The following is a 21,405-nucleotide window of genomic DNA, read 5'->3' as shown; positions in this document are numbered from 1 at the left end:
AAGGACTCTTACTATTAAGATAGATACTTATAAGAAACGCCCTGATCATACCATGCGTAAGCATCTACACCATATGTCAAATATGGTGAATGAACTGAAAGATGTCGTTCATGTGTGTCGAAGAGCAACAACCCTAAGCCGTGATTCACTCCCTACCCCAAAGCTTGAAAAATATAAAAATAGACTTAACCCATAATGCTAGCATCAAAAATATGAAAGACGTTAAGTGCCATTTGAAACTTGAGGAAGAGAGACTTGCAGTAGACAATGCCGCTACAAATACGTATATGACTACTTCAGATCTAAATGTAGATATGGTAACAAACGAAAGCGTGGTGAATTTTCTCAAAAAAGGGAAAAGAAAATATCTCAAAGAAGCCTAAGAATAATCAACAAGGAGAGAAAAATATTTTTGCTTCAAAATTAAAGAAAATATGAACATGACAAAACTCAAGTGCTACAATTGTGAGAACGAGGGACACTTTGCTCGTGATTGTCCTGAGCCTAAAAATGATCGTATTAATAATTTACATAGTGATATAAATATTTCTTATTCTACTTTTTTAACCGAATCACTTTCTGTGTGGATTATAGACTCAGCAGTCACCGAGCACATAACAACAAATAGAGATGCTTTCGTAGATTTTCAACAAATTCCACAAGGATCCAAATGGTTGTACATAGAAAATAACTTCAAATAGGACGTCAAAGGAATTGATAACTACAAATAAAAAATGGGTAGTGGTCGAACTTTACACCTACATGATGTACTATTTACCCCAACAATACGTTGAAATTTAGTCTCTATCAGAATGTTGATTAAGTTAGAATTTAATTTTTCTTTCATAAACATGGTATGAATTTGTATTTGGTCAAGACAAAATATGATACTGATTATTTTTATGATCAATTTTTCGTATTGGATGTTATCAAAGTCTCAATAATAATAATATTAGGTTTTTCCTTATCTATGTTACCTTCTATTTGTGAGAATTGATGTAAATTTATAGGATGCTAGGCTTGGCCATATTGGTCAATATAGAATGAATCACTTAGCTAAAAATGATCTGCTTGGCATAGTAGATAAAATAGAATTGTCTACTTGTGAATCTTGTCTAGCCGGATAAACAAAAATTTGGTTTGAGCATTTTAAAGTCTTGGTGTTATGCTACCTTTATTCATAACCTTTTTTCATAATATGAAAAATTAGGCCCAAGGGGAAAATGTATTTTTATAAGATACTCTGATAAGTCTAAGGTTTACGTGTTCATAAGTGAACAAGACAGTGACACTATAGCTGAAATTGAGTCACGTGATGTTACATTCATAGAGAATGATTTTTCCAAGCAGGGCACGATAGGTCAAAACTTATCTCTTTATGAAACTACGGACCAAACCGCTTTCGCTATTGATATTTCAATGGATTTGAGTGGGATTCATGATGATGATATTGGATAGGTTCCTATTTTCAAAAATCCTAGTGATATTGCTGGTCCGAGTAGGAGTAACTTATTAATTGATAATTCAATTTGTTAATCTCAACCTCTACGAATAAGTCGTTCATAAATTTCTGTCACCGATTTGAGATCGAAGAGGAAACATTTGTAGTTGCTTCAGATGATGAATAACCAAGAAATATAAATGAGGCTCGTAGATGTCTCGCCAAAGAAAAATGGTTAAGAGTATTAGGATTCATTTTTGAAAAGTCAAAAACGTTTCATAACTTCGCGGCGAAAAAAGAAGTTTATTTGAGTTCATTTGAAAAATAATTTAAAGTCACCACTTAATTATTAGAAAAATTAAGAAACCATTTAAAAAATTAATTTTGAAAGAAAACCTTTAAAAATAATCAGAGTCTAGGTAAGGGTTCAAGTAAATTTAAAAGAAGGTGTTAGCCACTTTCAAAAATTCACAAAGTGCGGTTCCCGATGTATTAAACTTATCTAGCTAATTTTAAAAAAATTTATTGGGTTGATGTGTTTTTGTTTTGGATTTGGTGGAATGGGTAGATTTAAAGTTTTTTAGGTTATTTAAAAAGTAAGTCAATTTTATTGAAATCCTCGCTAAATTGAAAATCAATCGGCTAATTGTATTGCAATTATGGTCCAACTGATTTCAGTTATGGCCAAATTAAATGAATCAACTAAATTGAATCAAAATTCGGTATGAATTATAAACAAGTTTATTCAGAGTTTCTTGGTTTAACAAAATTAAACATATATTTTTCAAATAAATTATTTCTCAGAATAAATTATATTTAAATCAAAATTTTACTCATTTGAATTAATTTCAGAAAAACCCTTGATTAAAATTCGATTCTAGTAAAATAGTTATTTAAGTAACAAAATTATACGATCTCGTATAAATACAAAAATATATAATCACTACTTAAAATGAAAAAATTACCTAGATAAACATTTTTGAAATCTTTTTAGTTAGATAAAATAAATATTGTAATTTTATTTAAGAAAATCAGAACTAAACTTAGTCATGGAGAACCAAAATTAGATGTCAACAAAGAGAAATGGAGGAGGAGATAGAGTTAATGAAATATAAACAAGAATTGGAATTGGTTGATCAACCTATAGACTAAAAAGCTATTGAAAATAAATGGATTCTCAAAATTAAGCGTAAGGCAGATGGTAGTATCAAAATATTTAAAGCTCGCCTAGTAGCTAATGGGTACACACAACAGGAAAGAATTAATTATGAAGGAACATTTTTACCTATTGTACGCTTTACTTCAATAAGATTAATTTTGTCTATAGCAGCTATGTTGGACCTTGAATTGCATCAAATAGATGTGAAAACTGGATTTCTTAATGGAGAACTAGAAGAAGAATTCTATATGAAACAACTTATAGGTTTTGTGAAAAAAGACAAAAAAATAAAGTATGTCGTCTTTAAAGGTCAATTTATGGCCTTAAATAATCTTTTATACGATAGTACTTACGTTTTCATAACGCGCTAATATCGTATGATATCGTTATGATTCATGAAGATCATTGTGTATATCTCAAAAAATCCAAAGATAAGTTTGTGGTTTTATGATTGTATGTAGAAGACATACTTATAGCTGCAAGTGACATCGAGTATGTAAAAGAAATAGACTGTAGTTATCATCTACTTTTTGATATGAAAGATATGGGTGAAGCGTCATACATTCTTGGAGTTAAGATTTCAAGAGATCGTTCGAAGAGATTGTTGTCTCTTTCACAAGAATCTTACATTAAGAAAGTTCTTGAATGCTTTAATATGCAAGATTGCAAACCCATAAATACTCCAGTTTCTAAAAGTGAAGTTTTAAAAAAGATGTGCCCTCAGACTCCATAAGAGAAGGAACAGATGAGAAAGGTTCTTTATGTCAATGCAGTCGGAAGTCTAATATATGCTATAGTGTGTACTAGACCTGATATCTGTTGTGCCATCAGGTTAGTTAAAAGATATCAATCCAATCCAGTACTACAACATTGGAAAGCAGTTAAAAAATATTGAGGTATCTCAAAGGCACAATTGACTGTTTCTTATGTTATCAAGGAAATGATTTGCAACTCAAGGGCCACACTGATGCTGATTGGGGAGGAGATTTAAATGAGATAAATTCCACCTTTGGATATGCATACTTACTTAATAATGACGTCATATAAATGGATTAGCAAAAAGAAATCATGTATAGCCTTATCTACGATGGAAGCTAAATTCGTAGCACTTTCATCTGTTGTGCAAGAAGTTGTTTGGCTTGAATATTTTTTGACCCGCTTGAGTGTATATAACAATGTCGTTGAACTCTTCACAATCAATTTTGATAGTTAGACTGCAATAGTCTATACAAAGGATCCAAAGTACCATGGAAAGACGAAACATATTGACATAAAGTATAATTTTATAAGAGACATGATTGTACAAAAGGAAGTGAATGTGAAATACATATCTACGCATCAAATGATTGAAGATCCTTAAAAAAACCCATAGCTTATGATTTTTATGAAAGATATGTAAATTCATTGAGTTTATGTAGATGCTAATGTATTTTTTTTTAATTTTTTCAATCATGTTTATGTAAATTCACATTATTGAGGTTAATGTTGATTAATGCCTAATTTTTCATATTGTTGGTTCATATACATACATACATACATATATATATATATATATATATATATATATATATATATATTTATGTGACATACATAAATTATTAAGGATAAAAAATATGTCAAACAAACAAAAAGATTGACCTATTCATACAAATAATCGCCTCAATTGCCTAAGTGACAAGTAGTAGAGATGAGACAATTATAAACTTATTATTGTCAGACATGATGATAAAAGAGAGTTGAAAGTTTATAATTCGAATGTCGTTTGTTAGATTGTGTTTAATCATATGTGATTAAAATGAGTTTGTCTGTTTTTAATGTCAGATGTGGGTTCTGAAGAATAAAATGTTTAGGTATATTTGTGAACTCAAAGTTAGACATGAGTTGTCTGAACTATCATCTGCAAAATATTTAATTCATAAAAGACATATGCTCCATGGGAAAGGAGTCAGTACTGTGACACATGTTTCATACCATATATGCATATAGTGACCTATAAGGCCGATACAGGTTTAGTTTCTACTTGCTATCGTGTGAAGTCATGAAAAATTATAAGTAACTTTCCATATTGTACCCTCATGACTTTCATCAGTTTCTTTAGATTCAATTTGGTGTTTGCTATGTTAGGATGTTATCTAGAGATCATGGTTGATTCGGCTTGGCGGGACATTCTAGAAAAACATATCACATTGAGAATAAGAGATTCTTGAGGTGAGGAAGATCACTGAGTATTATCGTATTAAATTTGTTCATTGATAGGATCTTGTTGCGGTTTAACGTACAAACAAGTGCACACGATCATACAAGTAATATAGTGACTAAGATAGTCAGATATCGTACCCAAAAGGACTATGTAACTAGCAATTCAACCAACTTTAGTTTTCGAAAAGAATGTAGTAAGTGATTTAAAGTATCAAGATGATTTTGAAGTTTCAAGTAAAAATATAATGAATAAAGAAATAACAAAGTGCGACTATAGAAACGTAAGAAGGATTGTAAACAATAATAGTGAGAATTCAAGGGTTGAAACACTTTCAACATGCTTACAAATCTCTATTTCTATTGTAGTTTAGTTGATTATCGGGTTACTGATTTACAAGGTTTATAGTATGATCATGTCTCTGAACCTCTAATCTTCTACCTAACTGGATATTACAACTACATCATAGAGTGACGATGCAATAATCAGTTTAGATGCATTAAGCTATCATCCTACAAGTGAACCAAACAAGGCTTCTAGGTATATCCCTATACTAGACGCTAATTCAAATCCCTTATTTTATAAAAGAATAAGAACCTTGATCCTTAATCTTTTCGTTATATCCTATGATTCTTCTCCCGAATTCACATAGGAATATAGGTTTGTTTTAGTAGTGACCAATCATCAAAATAGTAAGCACAAGAGATTAAGAATAACCCATACGATAATTTAACAGTAAACTACGATAAAAAATATCAAAGTGCAATCATATTTTTGGCCTCAACCCCAGAACAAGGGTGTTTAGCCACTCATGTTCAAATTCAACATAAAAAATGAATAATTAATCATACCAAAAAGTAATCTTGGAATAATGAATTCAAAAAACCCTAAGAGAAGTATTGAAAGTGTTTTTGCCTCTGTTGTATGTTTCCAAAGTAGTCTCAATTGTGTTTCAGTGTTTCGTTTATAATAGGACAATTTTTGCCTAGTGGGGAGCCACCTCCGTATCGTGAGGGCCATTCCAGGAGAGTAGGGGTCATGCCGTGGGCCTACCTTAGCTCATTGCTTCTTTAATTGCTTCTGACTTTAAATTCTTGCTTTCCATGCTCAATACACTTCTTCTCAAGTTCATACAATCAATCCCAAAGCGTTAATCATCACTCGATTCCCGTCATGCTTCCAATTTCGTCCAATTCCATAAAAAATCTGCCCTGTATCACTAATTATGTCCATTAGCTTTATCATGCAATTTCACATCAAACACAATAAGAATAACACACTTTAGCTCATAGAATAAGTCCTATTATGGGTGAATATTGGTGCTTATACATATAAATACGCCCAAGATCGCCACCCACATGTAGAACCTTCTTTGTCCTCGAATAACTTCAAGAAACACTATATTTAGTTAAGCTTAACATCACAACCTAGGCAAAATACTTGTGTTGGGCACTCATAAACTGAACAATGACTTTTTCTTCAAAACATGTCAATTCACTTCTATAAACATGGAATTATTCTTTTAAAAAACATCCTTACCTCAAAGGTGATCTTCCAATTTGCTGGCAAACTCAATCAAGTTACTCTATCAAGAACATTATAAGTCACTTGACTATCATCCACATGCACCCTCACAACAAAAATGTTTCCCACATTCATTCACAATCTTACAATAGACAACAAAATGGAAATATCAAAAATAAATCGCTTACTCTCAACAAGGGATTCATACATGATAGACAATGAACCATAAGCTTGCCCTTAGTGTACTACTCCACTAATAGTCGAATGTTGAGATGAAATATCAACTAGTTCTTCTAAGGTTGTAATGTAGGCTAAGGGATGTGGAGGAACTATTTGGGTAAATAGTGGATAATCTCCCTAAGCACTTTAGTACATCACATAAATATTTAAATAATCAGATTAACAACCAAGTTCTTTCCTCACAACCTTCCCTTCTTCTCTTGCTTTAGCCCTATCTTTTTAAACTTATTACACATTATGGTGGGAGTGTCATCTATTCGCCATTTTTTTCTTCTTTTTCTTCTCTTTATTTCATACTTTCAACCACCACAGCTATAAACTTTCTATCTCAATAGAAATCTCTTAAGGGCTTCAATTTCACCATAATCCTTATTCAAATTTATACTTCCTAACTCTAATAATTTCAACTAAAGCGCTTAGGAGTTTTTTTTGGATCAAATTATGATTAAACAACAAAAGAAGAATAGGCTATTTATAAGGCTAAGAAAGAAATTAAGCTATAGTCTCAATGGGGCTAACTAGGGATATACACAAGGGTAGGTAAACAAGGTCTAAAAACTCGGCTATCAATAAAAATGCCTACATCATTTTCTAAACCCAACATCCTTTGGAAAGTTCTAGACATCACTATGCATGTAGAATAACTAAACACCTTTCTCACTCTTGGTGCATGTTAGATTAAAGTCAGATCCCTATTGGTGTCCAATCTCGCACTTGTCAAATTCAAATTTAAGCCAATAAACCAATAATTACACCTATTGAGATTAAGTGTCTAAACTAGCTCCCTTTTTAATTTATGACATGCTTCCATTTCAAAACAAGTATGTCCCAAGTCAACCAACCACATGGCCCAACACAAAGCATTTCTCCTTAAAGTTGTGATTCAGTTCTTATCACTTCTTAATTTTCTATGACTAACTCCCTTTAAGACGGTCGTCATCCATCTATCATAGGGGAGGGATCCTAACTATGATGACTTATTAAGAATTGCATTGACGGCAAAAACAAAAATTTTACTCCTACTTTTAAACAAAAGTAACTATTAAGCAACACAATTAAAAACCAAACTACTACTAAGCAAATCTCATTAATACTAACTATTACAGACCGCATAGTTCCAAATGGTTAGAAAGAATGAATCCAACACACAAAAAGAAAAATATCCAACAGAATAAAAATATCCAAAAAATAAATAATAAGACTATAAGAGTACAAAGAATGGAATACCACCACCCCACACTTAAAATAAAGCACTGTCCCAGTGCTTGTAAAGTAAACCAAGTATAAGGTGGGGAGAAACTCCCTGGTCACATCACGTCCATGTCATCATCAGACTTTGGACCACAAGCCTCAGCTCTCAAGTTTGGGTCGTCGGCGTCATTCTCCTCATCTGACCCTAAATCTAAATCACATAGCCGATGCTCCTCGTCAGTTGGCACATCATCGTTTACCGACTCTATAAAGTCTGGTCCTATCCGCAGCATGGTCCTAGCATAAAAGCCAAGAGGAGAGTCAAGCTCAACAACTTGAATCTCCTTTTGTGTCATTGGGCGTCCCCCTATCCTCAACTGCAACAACTGTTGACACCTAATTTTTGCCCTCCGAGACTAAATTTAATCCTGAGTTTCTTCAGTTTTTAATAAAATTAAAATATTTATTTCATCCGAATAAATTTTTTTTAAAATATTTTCTGTACGTGATTTTATCATTTTAAGTAGCGATTATATATTATCGTTTTCAGTTATACGAGATTATGTAATTTTTTTACTTAAATATTTATTCTATGAAATATTGAATTTTAATTAAGGATTATTTTAAAAATAAATATAATTATTAAAATATTGATTTTAATATAATTTATTATCAAAATAATTTATTTGGATAGATATCCATTTGATTTTATTAAATCAAGAAGCTCGGGATTAAAAGAAGTATTAATTTGTATCGAATTTCAATTTAATTTACCCAATCTATTAGATTTGGCCATAATTGAAATCAAATTGGCCATAATTGCAATGCAATCTATCAATTGATTTTAATTTGGTCAAAATTAAATAAATTTGGCTAAATTTTAAATCCCAATTGGGGTTATATTTTAAATAACCCCAAAATTTTCAAAAACTCTCATAACTTCTACCTAATTCCTACCAAAAAATAATTTCAAATTGTACTATATTGTACTATTTCCCCCCAACTTTGTCCTTTTCCAATTTTGAAATTCAAATTTGTACTACATGGTACAATTTTCCTCCCACATTATCTTCCACCTCACTTTATCTTCAATTTTAAAATTTTAAAAACACCCCAAAATATTTTTTCTCCCACATTGGTGGATGACAAGAAATAAATCCTTATCCCTTCCTATAAATACTTTTCTCCCACATTGGTGGAGAAGAAAAAATAAAATCCCATTCTTTTCTATAAAGACTACCACTACTTTGATAGAAAAGGGGGTGGGAAAAGTAAAAAAAAAAAAAAAAGAAGCTAGAAAGGTGAAAAAAATTCTTTTGAGAAAAATAGTTATTTTTATTTAGTAAAATTTTTTGTTTCATAAAGTTGGTCGGCTAGTCAAAATTTTTGAATTGTCGGCGACGTTTTTCGGTGGTGGTTGATTTCGACAAAGCTCGTAGTCTCGTTTTGCTGCTCCCAAAAAGGTAAACACACCTTTCCTTTTTTTTTTTTTTAGTTTTATTATTCTTTTCTTCTTTATCTTTTTCTTCTTCATCGTTCATAGTTATAGTTTTGTTTGCTGGGATTGTTTGCTGTAGATGGATTGAAGACCATAGGATGTTGTGATATCGATATTTTAATTATTTTCATTTTCATGATATAAAAATGAGCTAGCAATAGTTGTACGTGCCTTTTTTGACTTTATTCTTTGATTATTATAGATAAAGTTTCAATATTTGCTTAAAAAATGTACTTATGCTTTGTTTAAACTTATTGTTGGTGAATATATTTATTTTTAGCATGTAAAGTTATTTTCTTTATTTGAAAAGAATAGTTAATATTGATTGTTTCGCCTTTTCACCTTATACTTTGATTATTTTGGATAAAGTTTAGATCTTTGTTTGAAAAATATACTCATGTCTTGTTTACACTCATTGTTGGTGGATATGTTTGTTTTTATCATGTAAAGTTATTTTCTTTATGTGGAAAAGAATAGTTAATATTGATTGTTTTGCCTTTTGACCTTATTCTTTGATATTATTCTTGGCTTTTGTGGTTAAATAGAATTATTTGGATATTTTTAACTCATGCATAGTATTGTTGTTGAACGACATTTCACTTTTAGAGATGCTAAACTTTTATTCTTATTTTCTTACTCCTGATTGTTATATGTGCTCTTTGTGTGTGTAAAGACTTGATTTATGTCTCTCTTTTATTCATAATATCAAAAGAGAATCAACGACGTCTTAGAAATATAAACCATAGGTTGTTATACATTTTTTCATAAAATGTTGGTTGTAATTTAGATGTTTGAATTTTCGTTAATGTCGCTTTAATTGAAATTTAAAGATTCTCTTTCTTGAAATTTTAACCTTTATTTTCTTTTGTTATATGGATTAGTATCTATGTTTGTTCAATTTTAGAAGTCATGAGTATTTTTCTTGTTGCCTTATCCCTTTACTTTTGCAAGCTTACGTTGTTTTTTTCTCGCATTAATTCATTGAATATAACCTTCTTCCTTTTACCTTTATTCATTCTTAATATGAACATAAATCATGAGGCATGCAAGTGGATTTCTTTGCTTTGCATCTTATCTATTGACTCTCACTCTTGTTATACGTGTGCAAGTGTGCATATCATTGTAATTCAAAAATTGATTGTTGATATTTTATTTTTGCTTTGAAATATGTAACTATTATGCCTTGAACGTATATTGATTTCTTTATCTTTTCTTTGCATGGAAAAATATCTCGAATTCAAATAGACTCCCCTCCTCTTGCATTTCGTAATGGGTCAATGAGGCTCACCTCTTTGAGTCAAGTTCGAAGTTTAAACCCAAGGTCCACTATATGACGTGTGGGTGCTAGAAGATAGACAAAGAAAGAAAATGGGTCAAAACCCATTGATGAGGTCATTAAGAAACTTGAAAAGTCTCAATTTTATTATTGTCTTCTTTTTATTTATTCATTTAGTTATTTATTTATTCATTCATTTGGGCCTCGAAGCCAAAATTGTAGTTTAATAGAGGGGAGGTGGATTTTGGGCCTCAAAGGTTCGAAAACTAGCTTAGGACAGGTTGTGGGTCGAAAGCCAATATTTAGATTAGGACAGGTGCAAGTGGGCCAAAAGCCCAACTAGATTAGGACAGGGTTTATTGATTTGGGCCCAATGGCTAAGTCTTTTTTTCCCCCCCTTTTCCTTTTACATGCTTTGTTGTTAATTTGTTTAGACTTAGTTAAAATCCTTACTAAGTCGTCCAAATCTATTTTACACAAGTTTTTTCCTAATATCAATTACTTTTCAACAATCAATCTTTCTTTTTGAAGTTAGTCAAAAGATATTTTCAAACAATCTGGATAACCGTAAGTTAGCGGATACTCTTGGTGCCTTAACATCATTCCGAGAGTATTAATAGGAATCGTTTACTCAGAATCTTCAAACTTAAATGATTTTTTTTGGATCGTTTACGCAACTTTTAAAGGTTTTCTTAATTTCTTTTTAAATAAATTAAGTGACGACTCTTAAAAAGTTAAAATTTTCCCAACATAGAAATGGTGACTCTGCTGGGGATATTTAACTAGGTTCTAACCAAATGTTTGATTTCATCTGTCGACTAACTGTTTTACATGTTTATATGTTTCAATTTTTGTGGATTTTAATTATTGCATTTCACGACATGTTTCTGTATTGATTATTATATTATTTTGGGTTTTCGTTAATGTCTCAGCCCCTGTTGTTCAATTCCAAATAGAATATTGGAAACATGACAGTTTATCGACACATTAGGTGGTCGGAGGCTGTTCGTGTTTTCGAACTCAAGTTGTCTGCTTGGGAACCTGTGTCCAAACCCACTCTAGACACCTAGGATAGAGCTAAACCAAAACCCTCTTTTAGGCATAAGCATAGGCTGATCCAATACCCGAGGGGATATTGGGCCTATTAGAAAACTTGCCCTGCATCTATTGACCCCGAGTCAATGGCGGACGAATTATGTTTATGTGTTGAAGAAATATAGGTTTATTTAATCCAATCCATTATCCTTTGGGGGCCAAAAAAAAGCTTGCTTTTCTTACTTTCATGTGAGGATGCCTTAGTCATACACCAATTGAGAGAGGAATCGAAGCAAGCCAAGCAAGAAATTGAACGATTTGGGCGGTTCCATCTAAGGTACAGCTATATGAAAATTGCTTGATCATCAAAGGATCTCGCCAATGGCAAAAAGTGGAAAAAGCTAAGAGGGCGAAGGCCGATAGAAGAGCATTCAGGAACTAGTATTTTTTATCCCCTGCACGGGACATTATTCTTTTTCACATGTTATTTTTCCTTTCCCTAAAGATTGTATCCTTTTGTGCAACTTTTGTAGACATTTATGTATACCTATAAAGGTTTTGGGGATAATGGATTGGCTTTAAAAAGGCGTATCTATTCTTCAAAATTCGCTAGGCCTAAACCCTTGTCTCAAAAGGGTCACCCTATTAGGATGTACGTTTATTATAATATGCTTATGTAATATAACTATTTATGTGCTTATACATGTTATGTTTATTCGAATAAAAGCGAATTGATCCAATCCCATTTTCTACAGAACATGTCTAGGCAGAAATATACCCCACTTTACAAAAGTCCGACCAAACATACTCCAAGTCTCCCAAGTTTCTCAGAAAAGTCCGTAGTCATTCTTAAAACTTCCAAAATGATTGCTACCATTTTAGGAAAGTTGACTTTAGAATCAAAAGAAGCCATTATATGTTCGAAATATGCAAGTCTTGATTTCTCCTCTGTGAGATACGTAGGCAACCTTTTGGCCCGACCCCTATTTTCAAAAACTCTGTTGTTCTCCACTTTCTTGAAAGAAGTAATAAGGTCAGAAAGAAGAAGAGTTGAGCCTTCCTAATAAATTTCACCTATACATATCATTGAGCAAATCCCGTTCATTGAAATCTCGAGTCATCATTACTTCATGGATCAATTCGCATGAGATGAGAAACAACTCTATGTGTTTACTCCCTACCTTATCATCTTGCTTTGCTTATTACTAACGGAATCTAACACGTCAGCCTTTGAGTTGATTTTACTTTGCAGGCAATAGAAACTACCTTGTGTTGGCACAAAATTACCCTACTTCACTAGATCAATGTGAATAAGAGATCCCCCTCTTGATTATAGCTTTGTTACAGGAAAAAAAATGACTAGTAGTAAAACTGGGCTTTACTAATCATTTTTCTAAACCTGTAAATGATGGTCTCGAGGATGGAATAAAAAAAATATGATGGAAGAATTTTTCAAGACAACCGGAATCACGGAAGATGAATTGGAAGAAACATTGCTGAATTGGATTTCCACTTCACTTATTACTCCCCGATCAATAGGTAGCAGTAGTTTAAAACCTACCAATGTCATGTCATGTCAAGAGTTAGACGAACAAAGTGAGGGGAATGATAATGAATATAAAAAGGTAATAAGGAGTAGTTAGTAGAAGATATAGAGGAATTTGAAAAACTGAAAGAAGCCCAACTTAGAGAAAACTGAGATAGTCAACTTGGGCGATCATGATGAAATCAAAGAGAAAAGTGTTAGTGATCACTTAGCAGAAGCATACACAATTCTGATGAGGTAAAGAGACACTATGTTTGAATGATGTTTTAGTTTTATTTCCTTGGTTTATTTGTAATCGCCTTGATGATAGTATTTGTTTTATGATGTGTAATTGCCTAGAATGTTTTTCCTTTATGTACGAACTATGTTTGACCTAAATTCCTAAGAAAGGGATACTTAGGCAGCCTATGTCGGCTTCGGTCAACTCCTTAGGAAAATTTATCCTTTTCTTTTATGTATGAACTATGTGATGACCTGAATTCCCAAGAAAGGGATACGTAGGCAGCCTATGTCGGCTTCGGTCAACCCATTAGATTTTTCTATATATCCTTAGCATAGTCGTAAACTATGTTTGACCTGATTCCTGCTTCAACAGGATACGTAGGCTCCCTAACGGGTCGGTCATGTAACCCCAGGAAATAAAAACTGGGGCAGAATTTTTGAGAAGGAATGTCAAAAATTCACAAGAGGAAGATCATCATCTAACAAAGAGAACGAAGACCAACAAAGACTTCGAATCCTCTCGAGTTGATATCATATCAAACAACTTTAAACTGGGGAAGAAAATTTTACGGAAGCCCTCAAAATTTCCACCAAACACTGGAATATATTTCAAATTTCCCAGCACCAGAGGTCAAAGTCAAACTTTTGAAGTCACCATCTGCGACAAATTCTAGGTAGACTTAATCTCCCGGCTATGACAGAACTGTTTGAAGAACCCTCCAACAATGATGATGAGTTTTGAAAATCCTCCATCGAATATAGTCAAAACCAAGAGGAAGACGTTCGTTGACCTAGTAGATGACATGACTGGCAGAGATTTTCTAAAGCTTTTATAGAAACTTTCAAAACTATTTTTTAAAATTAAGACTACTTTAAAAAATCTGTACAAATCTTTTACTTAGTAATTTCCTAGGAGTCTATTGGAACAAGGAGTCGGGGTGGAGGAACCAACATGACGGAGCACCTGAAAGATAGCGAGGAGCAAATCGAGGAGCGAAGGAGGTCAACACGGCGTAGTTTCACTCAAAACTAATCATTTTTCTATGGATGCATGGATCAATACATAAAAATGAGAGTCTTTTTAAAAAATTCCTGAGCGGGTTGAGCACATAATGCTCAAGAACAGTATTTTAGGGTAGCCCCAAAGACGGGTTTGATACCCATTTATTGATGTCCTTTTCAATGAAGGACAAACAAAGGCGCCTTATATTCTTCATGAATATTGTATTTAGAATTCTTTATATAAAAGCTGTCACTAGCATAAGCGACTTTGTGTCTATTAAATATTTACTTTGAGCGCATGTACATTCAAAGGAGTCGGCACAGTAAATACGACAATCAAAAGAATTAATCAATAGAAAGAAGAGTGGAAATTCTTCCTCAAAATTCATTAAAACGAAAATAACGGTATTTTGAGTGACCCTAAAAATGGATTTGATCCATTCATTTATATCTAGTGGGCCTGCTATTTAAATTCTTCTTTGAAAAAGGATGAATAGCGGATTAAACCATTCAGTTTATGATACCAAGTATATGATATTTAAACTTCTGGAAATTTGACTGTGGTCGCCAGTGAGAGCGGCAATGTGTCTACTAACTGTCTACATTGTGTGCAGGTACATGTGGAAAGCAAAAATGCAGACAAACAGACTTAGGTGGAATCATTTTCATTGCCAAGAAGGCCATTACATAAAGGATTATCAACATTCAATATCTTTTGACATGCGAGACACAAACGCTAGCGTCGAGGATATCATCAACATTCAATATCTATTGACACATGAGACACAAACATTGGTGTCGAGGATATCATCAATATTCAATATCTGTTGACACGCGAGACATAAATGCTGACGTCAAGGATGTCATCAGCATCTAATATCTACTGATACGCGAGACACAAATGCTGGCGTTACAGATATCATCAGCATCTAATATTTATTGACACGCGAGACTTAATGCTGCATCGAGAATATCATTAGCATCTAATATCTGTTGACATGCGAGATACAAATACTGGCATCGAGGATATCATCAACATCTAATATCTGTTGACACGCAAGATATCATACGTTGGCATCGAGAATTTTATCAGCATCTAATATCTGTTGAGACGCGAGATACCATCTCCAGATAGTGACTTGAATGGACTCCTTTAAGTCACTATCTAGAGATGGATGATGTATGAGATTTTTTTAAAATTGACAATTTGATGATCATCTATAAGTCATATTATTTAAAATAGGATAGTGTGCAAGATTACCTCTGAGTTGATAGCCCATAGGTCATCCGTAAGCCGCAACAACGTCCTAACCGGATAGTGTGCAAGGTTACCCAAAAATTAATAGTCCGAAGGTTATCCATAAGTCGCAACTAAATCCTTATCGGAGAATATGTGAGATTATCAAATTGATAAGTCCAAGGGTTCTCTATAAGCCGCGTCATATCCAAGATCGATTATGTGCAGGATTACCCAAGGATTAGCAATTTGAGAGTTATCTATAAGTCCTATTGTATCCAAGGTCAGATGATGTGTAGGAATATCTAAGAACTAGCGATTGGAGAGATATTTATAAGCCATCTCTTATCTAAGGTCGGATAATGTGCAGGATTACCTAAGGGCTAGCAATTTAGAGGATATCTGTAAGTCACCTCGTATCCAACATCAAATAATGTGCAATATTATCCAAAGATTGTCAATCTAAGGGAAATCTGTAAGTCGTATCGATATAAAAGATGAGCAAGACCTACCCGATATCATATACAAAGAATTATTGGCAATAAACGGAGAGGTTATCATTCCACAATCACGATAGATGACTCAAAAGGGTTATCGCATCAATGCAAGATTAAGCGGTTGCAGGGACCATTCTGCATAAAGTGTCATCGGTTTCCAAAAGGGGCTACCCCACTTTGAAGACATATTCAATCGAAAAATAAGATAATTATGCAAAAACCAATAGAGTTGTTGTGTCTATTATTGTAAGTCATTTTCTTCCAACAAGTTCATGAGAGGATGACTTTACTTTTAGGCGGCAACTCACGTAGAGATATGGTAAAAGACTATATACTTCTTTCGTGAATTATATTTAGCACTAACACTTTTTGTTTGAAACATTGTCGAAAACATTCGGGAGGATGAAAATCTCAAATCAAAACCACATGTACGGACGACTCCAGATAGGATGCAGTACAACGTGGAACTTTTTCTTAACAACAAAATGGGACATAGTCTAGAGAGGGACGTCAAACTCTCTGGATGCGAGCTAAAAGATGATCACCACCACCATCCAACCACACCTCTATTAAAGGCATGTGGGTATTCTAGTTTCAGCTTCACCATTGGGATATTTCTAAACTCATACCGAGGGTAACCTTCTCTTTCTTTCAAATTTAGGTGACAACATACTTAGAATTTTGGAAATTATGTCCATTAAGTTCTTGCCTATGGATGTGAAGGATGCCATATTCTTGGTTAAGAGGTTATAAGCCTCTTTTCCACAACTCGATCAACTTGTCACTCATCCTGAGCCAAAGACCGTCTGAAATAAAAGACTAATTTTTCTACCGATTGAGTCAAACTACAAGCAATCTGATTCCCTGAGTCTCGGGGAAATGTAGGCTGAGATCTTTGTTGAAAACTCGACTGCATTCCAACATCCCCCCAAATACCTCTATTTTCTAGTTTTCAGTTTCGTTAAAAACTCAAAAAATCAAGATAGCTGGTGAATTTTTTGAAAATCATGCTTTAAAATAAACTTTGTGAACTACCAGTGTCGTAAATTCTTATGTAACCTGATATATGTAGGAAATCTGATACTGAGGTCCGGCCATAACTTTACTAAACTCGTGCGAAAGCCAACCACTTTCAGATTTGAATTTGTGGTCGGACAAAAATTAAAAACGTCAACCTCCATTTGCCTAGGGGTACTTTCATCCACCCTACCCAAAAGGGGGGGGGGCAATTTTTGACATCTAATTTTTGCCCTCTGCAACAAAATTTAATCCTGAGTTTCTTCGATTTTTAATAAAATTGAAATATTTATTTCATCCGAATAAAAAAATTTTAAAATATTTTTTGTATGTGACTTTATCATTTTAAGTAGTGATTATATATTATCATGTTCAGTTATACGAGATTATGTAATTATTATGTAATTTGATTACCTAAATATTTATTCTATGGAATATTGAATTTTAATTAAGGATTATTTTGAAAATAAATATAATAATTAAAATCTTGATTTTAATATAATTTATTATCAAAATAGTTTATTTGGATAAATATGCATTTGATTTTATTAAATTAAGAAGCTCGGGATTAAAAGAAGTATTAATTCATATCGAATTTCAATTTAATTTAGCCAATCTATTAGATTTGACCATAATTGAAATCAAATTGGCCATAATTGCAATGCAATTCGTCAATTAATTTTTAATTTAGTCAAAATTAAATAAATATGACTAAATTTTAAATTCCAAATGGGGTTATATTTTAAATGACCCCAAAATTCCCAAAAACTCTCATAACTTCTACCTAATTACCACCAAAAAATAATTTCAAACTGTGCTACATTGTACTATTTCCCCCGAACTTTATCATTTCCCAATTTTGAAATTTAAAATCTGTACTACATGGTACAATTTCCCCCACATTATCTTCCAACTCAGCTTATCTTTAATTTTAAAATTTTAAAAACATCCCAAAATATTTTTTCTCCCACATTGGTGGATGACAAGAAATAAATCTTCATCCTTTCCTATAAATATTTTCTCCCACATTGGTGGAGAAGAAAAAATAAAATCCCATTCTCTCCTATAAATACTACCACTACTTTGGTAGAAAAGGGGCTGGAAAAAGTAAAAAATAAAACTCTAGAAAGGTGAAAAAATCCTTTTGAGTAAAATTGTTATTTTTATTTAGTAAAAATTTTTGTTTCATAGAGTTGGTTGACTAATCAAAATTTTTGAGTTGCCGGCGACGTTTTTTGGTGGTGGTTGATTCCGACGAAGCTCTTAGTCTTGTTTTGCTGCCCCCAAAAATGTAAACACACCTTTCCTTTTCTTTTTTGTTTTATTATCTTTTTCTTGATCGTATTTCGTAGTTATAATTTTATTTGCTGGGATTATTTACTGTAGATGACCTTGAAGGCCATAGGATGTTGTGGTATTGATATTTTAATTATTTTCATGCTCATGATATAAAAATGAGCTAGCAATAGTTGTACGTGCCTTTTTTGACTTTATTCTTTGATTATTATAGAAAAAGTTTCAATCTTTGCTTAAAAAATGTACTTATGCTTTGTTTAAACTCATTGTTGGTGGATATATTTATTTTTAGCATGTAAAGTTATTTTCTTTATGTTGAAAATAATAGTTAATATTGGTTATTTCACCTTTTCACCTTATTCTTACCCATTGTTGTTGGATATATTTGTTTTTAGCATGTAAAGTTATTTTCTTTATGTTGAAAAGAATAATTAATATTGATTATTTGGCCTTTTTATCTTATTCTTTGATTATTTTGGATAAAGTTTAGATCTTTGCTTGAAAAACATATCCATGTCTTGTTTAAACTCATTGTTGGTAGATATGTTTGTTCTTAGCATGTAAAGTTATTTACTTTATGTTGAAAAGAATAGTTAATATTGATAGTTTTGCCTTTTAACTTTATTCTTTGATTGTTATGTATAAATTTTTGATCTTTGCTCTAAAGACGAACTCATGCCTTGTTTAAATTATTTGTTGGCGGATATATTTGTTTTAGCATGTAATGTTGTTTCTTTTATGTTGAAAAAATAGTTATTATTGTTAGTTTTCCCTTAATAAAAATAGTAATTAGCTAAGAATTTGTCATTTGCTTACTAATTATTTTAATGGATTTCAAAATTCTCATATAAGAGATGAAGTGCTAGCTTTATTTTCCATCCAAGATGTTTATTTCTCTTTTGTTCGCATGTTATCTTGTCAAAATGATGAGAAAGTTTGGACTTTTGTGGCTAAATAGAATTATTTGAATATTTTTAACTCATGCATAGTATGGTTGTTGAACGACATTTCACTTTTAGAGATGCTAAATTTTTATTCTTATTTTCTTACTCCGGATTGTTATATGTGCTCTTTGTGTGTGTAAAGACTAGATTCATGTCTCTCTTTTATTTATAATAGCAAAAGAGAATCAACGATGTCTTACAAATATAAATCATAGGTTGTTACACGTTTTTCATAAAATATTGGTTGTAATTTAGATGTATGAATTTTCGTTAATGTCACCTTAATTGAAATTTAAAGATTCTCTTTCTTGAAAAGTTAACCTTTATTTTCTTTTGTTATATGAATTAGTGTCTATGTTTGTTCAATTTTAGAAATCATGAGTATTTTTTTTGTTGCCTCATCCGTTTACTTTCGTAAGCTTACGTTGTTTGTTTCTCACATTAATTCATTGAATATAACCTTCTTCCTTTTACCTTTATTCATTTCTTAAAATGGACATAAATTATGAGGCATGCAAGTGGATGTCTTTGCTTTGTATCTTATCTATTGACTCTCACTCTTGTTATACGTGTGTAAGTATGCATATCATTGCAATTCAAAAATTGATTCTTGATATTTTCTTTTTGCTTTGAAATATGTAACTATTATGCCTTGAACGTATATTAATTTCTTTATCTTTTCTTTGCATGCAAAAAATATCTCGAGTTCAAATAGACTCCTCTCCTCTTGCATTTCGTAATGGGTCAATGAGGCTCACCTCTTCAAGTCAAGTCCGAAGTTTAAATCTAAGGTCCACTACATGGCGTGTGGGTGCTAGAAGATAGACAAAGAAAGAAAATGGGTCAAAACCCATTGATGAGGTCACTAAGAGACTTGAAAAGTCTCAATTTTTATTATTGTCTTCATTTTATTTATTCATTTAGTTATTTATTTATTCATTCATTTGGGTCTCGAAGCCAAGGTTGTAGTTTAATACAGGTGAGACGGATTTTGGGCCTCAAAGGTCCGAAAACTAGCTTAGGACAAGTTGTGGGTTGAAAGCCCAATATTTAGATTCGGACAGGTGCAAGTGGGCCAAAAGCTCAATTAGATTATGATAGGGTCTATTGATTTGGGCCAAATGGCCTAAGTCTTTTATTTTCTCCCATTTCCCTTTTATATGCTTTGTTATTAGTTTGTTTAAACTTAGATAAAATCCCTACCAAGTCGTCCAAATCTATTTTACACAAGTCTTTTCCTAAAATCAATTACTTTTCAACAATCAATCTTTCTTTTTGAAGTTAGTCAAAAGATATTTTCAAACAGTCCGGATAATCACAAGTTAGCGGATGCTCTTGGTGCCTTAACACCCTTCTAAGAGTATTAATAGGAACCGCTTACTCAGATTCTTCAAACTTAAATGATTTTTTGTTTTGGATTGTTTATGTAACTTTAAAAGATTTTCTTAATTCCTTTTCAAATAAATTAAGTGGCGACTCTTAAAAAGTCAAAATTTTCAAAAAACAACAGCTGCAGCCCACACATCCGGGTTGTGATCTCATCATTTCGTGCTTGACACTCAGGCATTTAATATCAGGCCATGAGTCTCAGTGACCTCCTTATTATGAGATATATCTACCGAATGAGTGTCCACTAGCGACCTATAATTGAGGTCTTCCTCCTCTATACCAAGATCCTTCAAAAATTGCATTAGTAAACCACCAAAACCATACCTGCACATCGCATTGAACCTCGCCTTCTTTATAGACAAAACGATGACAACACCTACATTCACATCAATATTATCATGCATTAAGACATAGATAAGACATAACATATCACGTGTTACCTCAGTCATGTATGTCCCATGAATGAGACAAGTGTAGATAATCTTTGCCCACATGCGGGTCTTACGGTTTATCTGACTGAAGGGGAATGTAAGGTGAATGTCGCTATCTTTATGATGTATCCACCTGGATGTAGTGTGGTTCCTGCATAATAGATAGTGGATGTCTGCATAAGGTGGTTTGATGTTCATATGCTTCAAAGGATCAACATTTACCTTAGGTGTAACTAGAAGGACATTCAAAGAATGAGCAATGA

Source organism: Capsicum annuum, chromosome 3 (genome assembly GCF_002878395.1).
Source record: "Capsicum annuum cultivar UCD-10X-F1 chromosome 3, UCD10Xv1.1, whole genome shotgun sequence".
NCBI classification, from domain to species: Eukaryota; Viridiplantae; Streptophyta; class Magnoliopsida; order Solanales; family Solanaceae; genus Capsicum; species Capsicum annuum.
Note: the sequence above shows the minus strand (reverse complement) of the source record.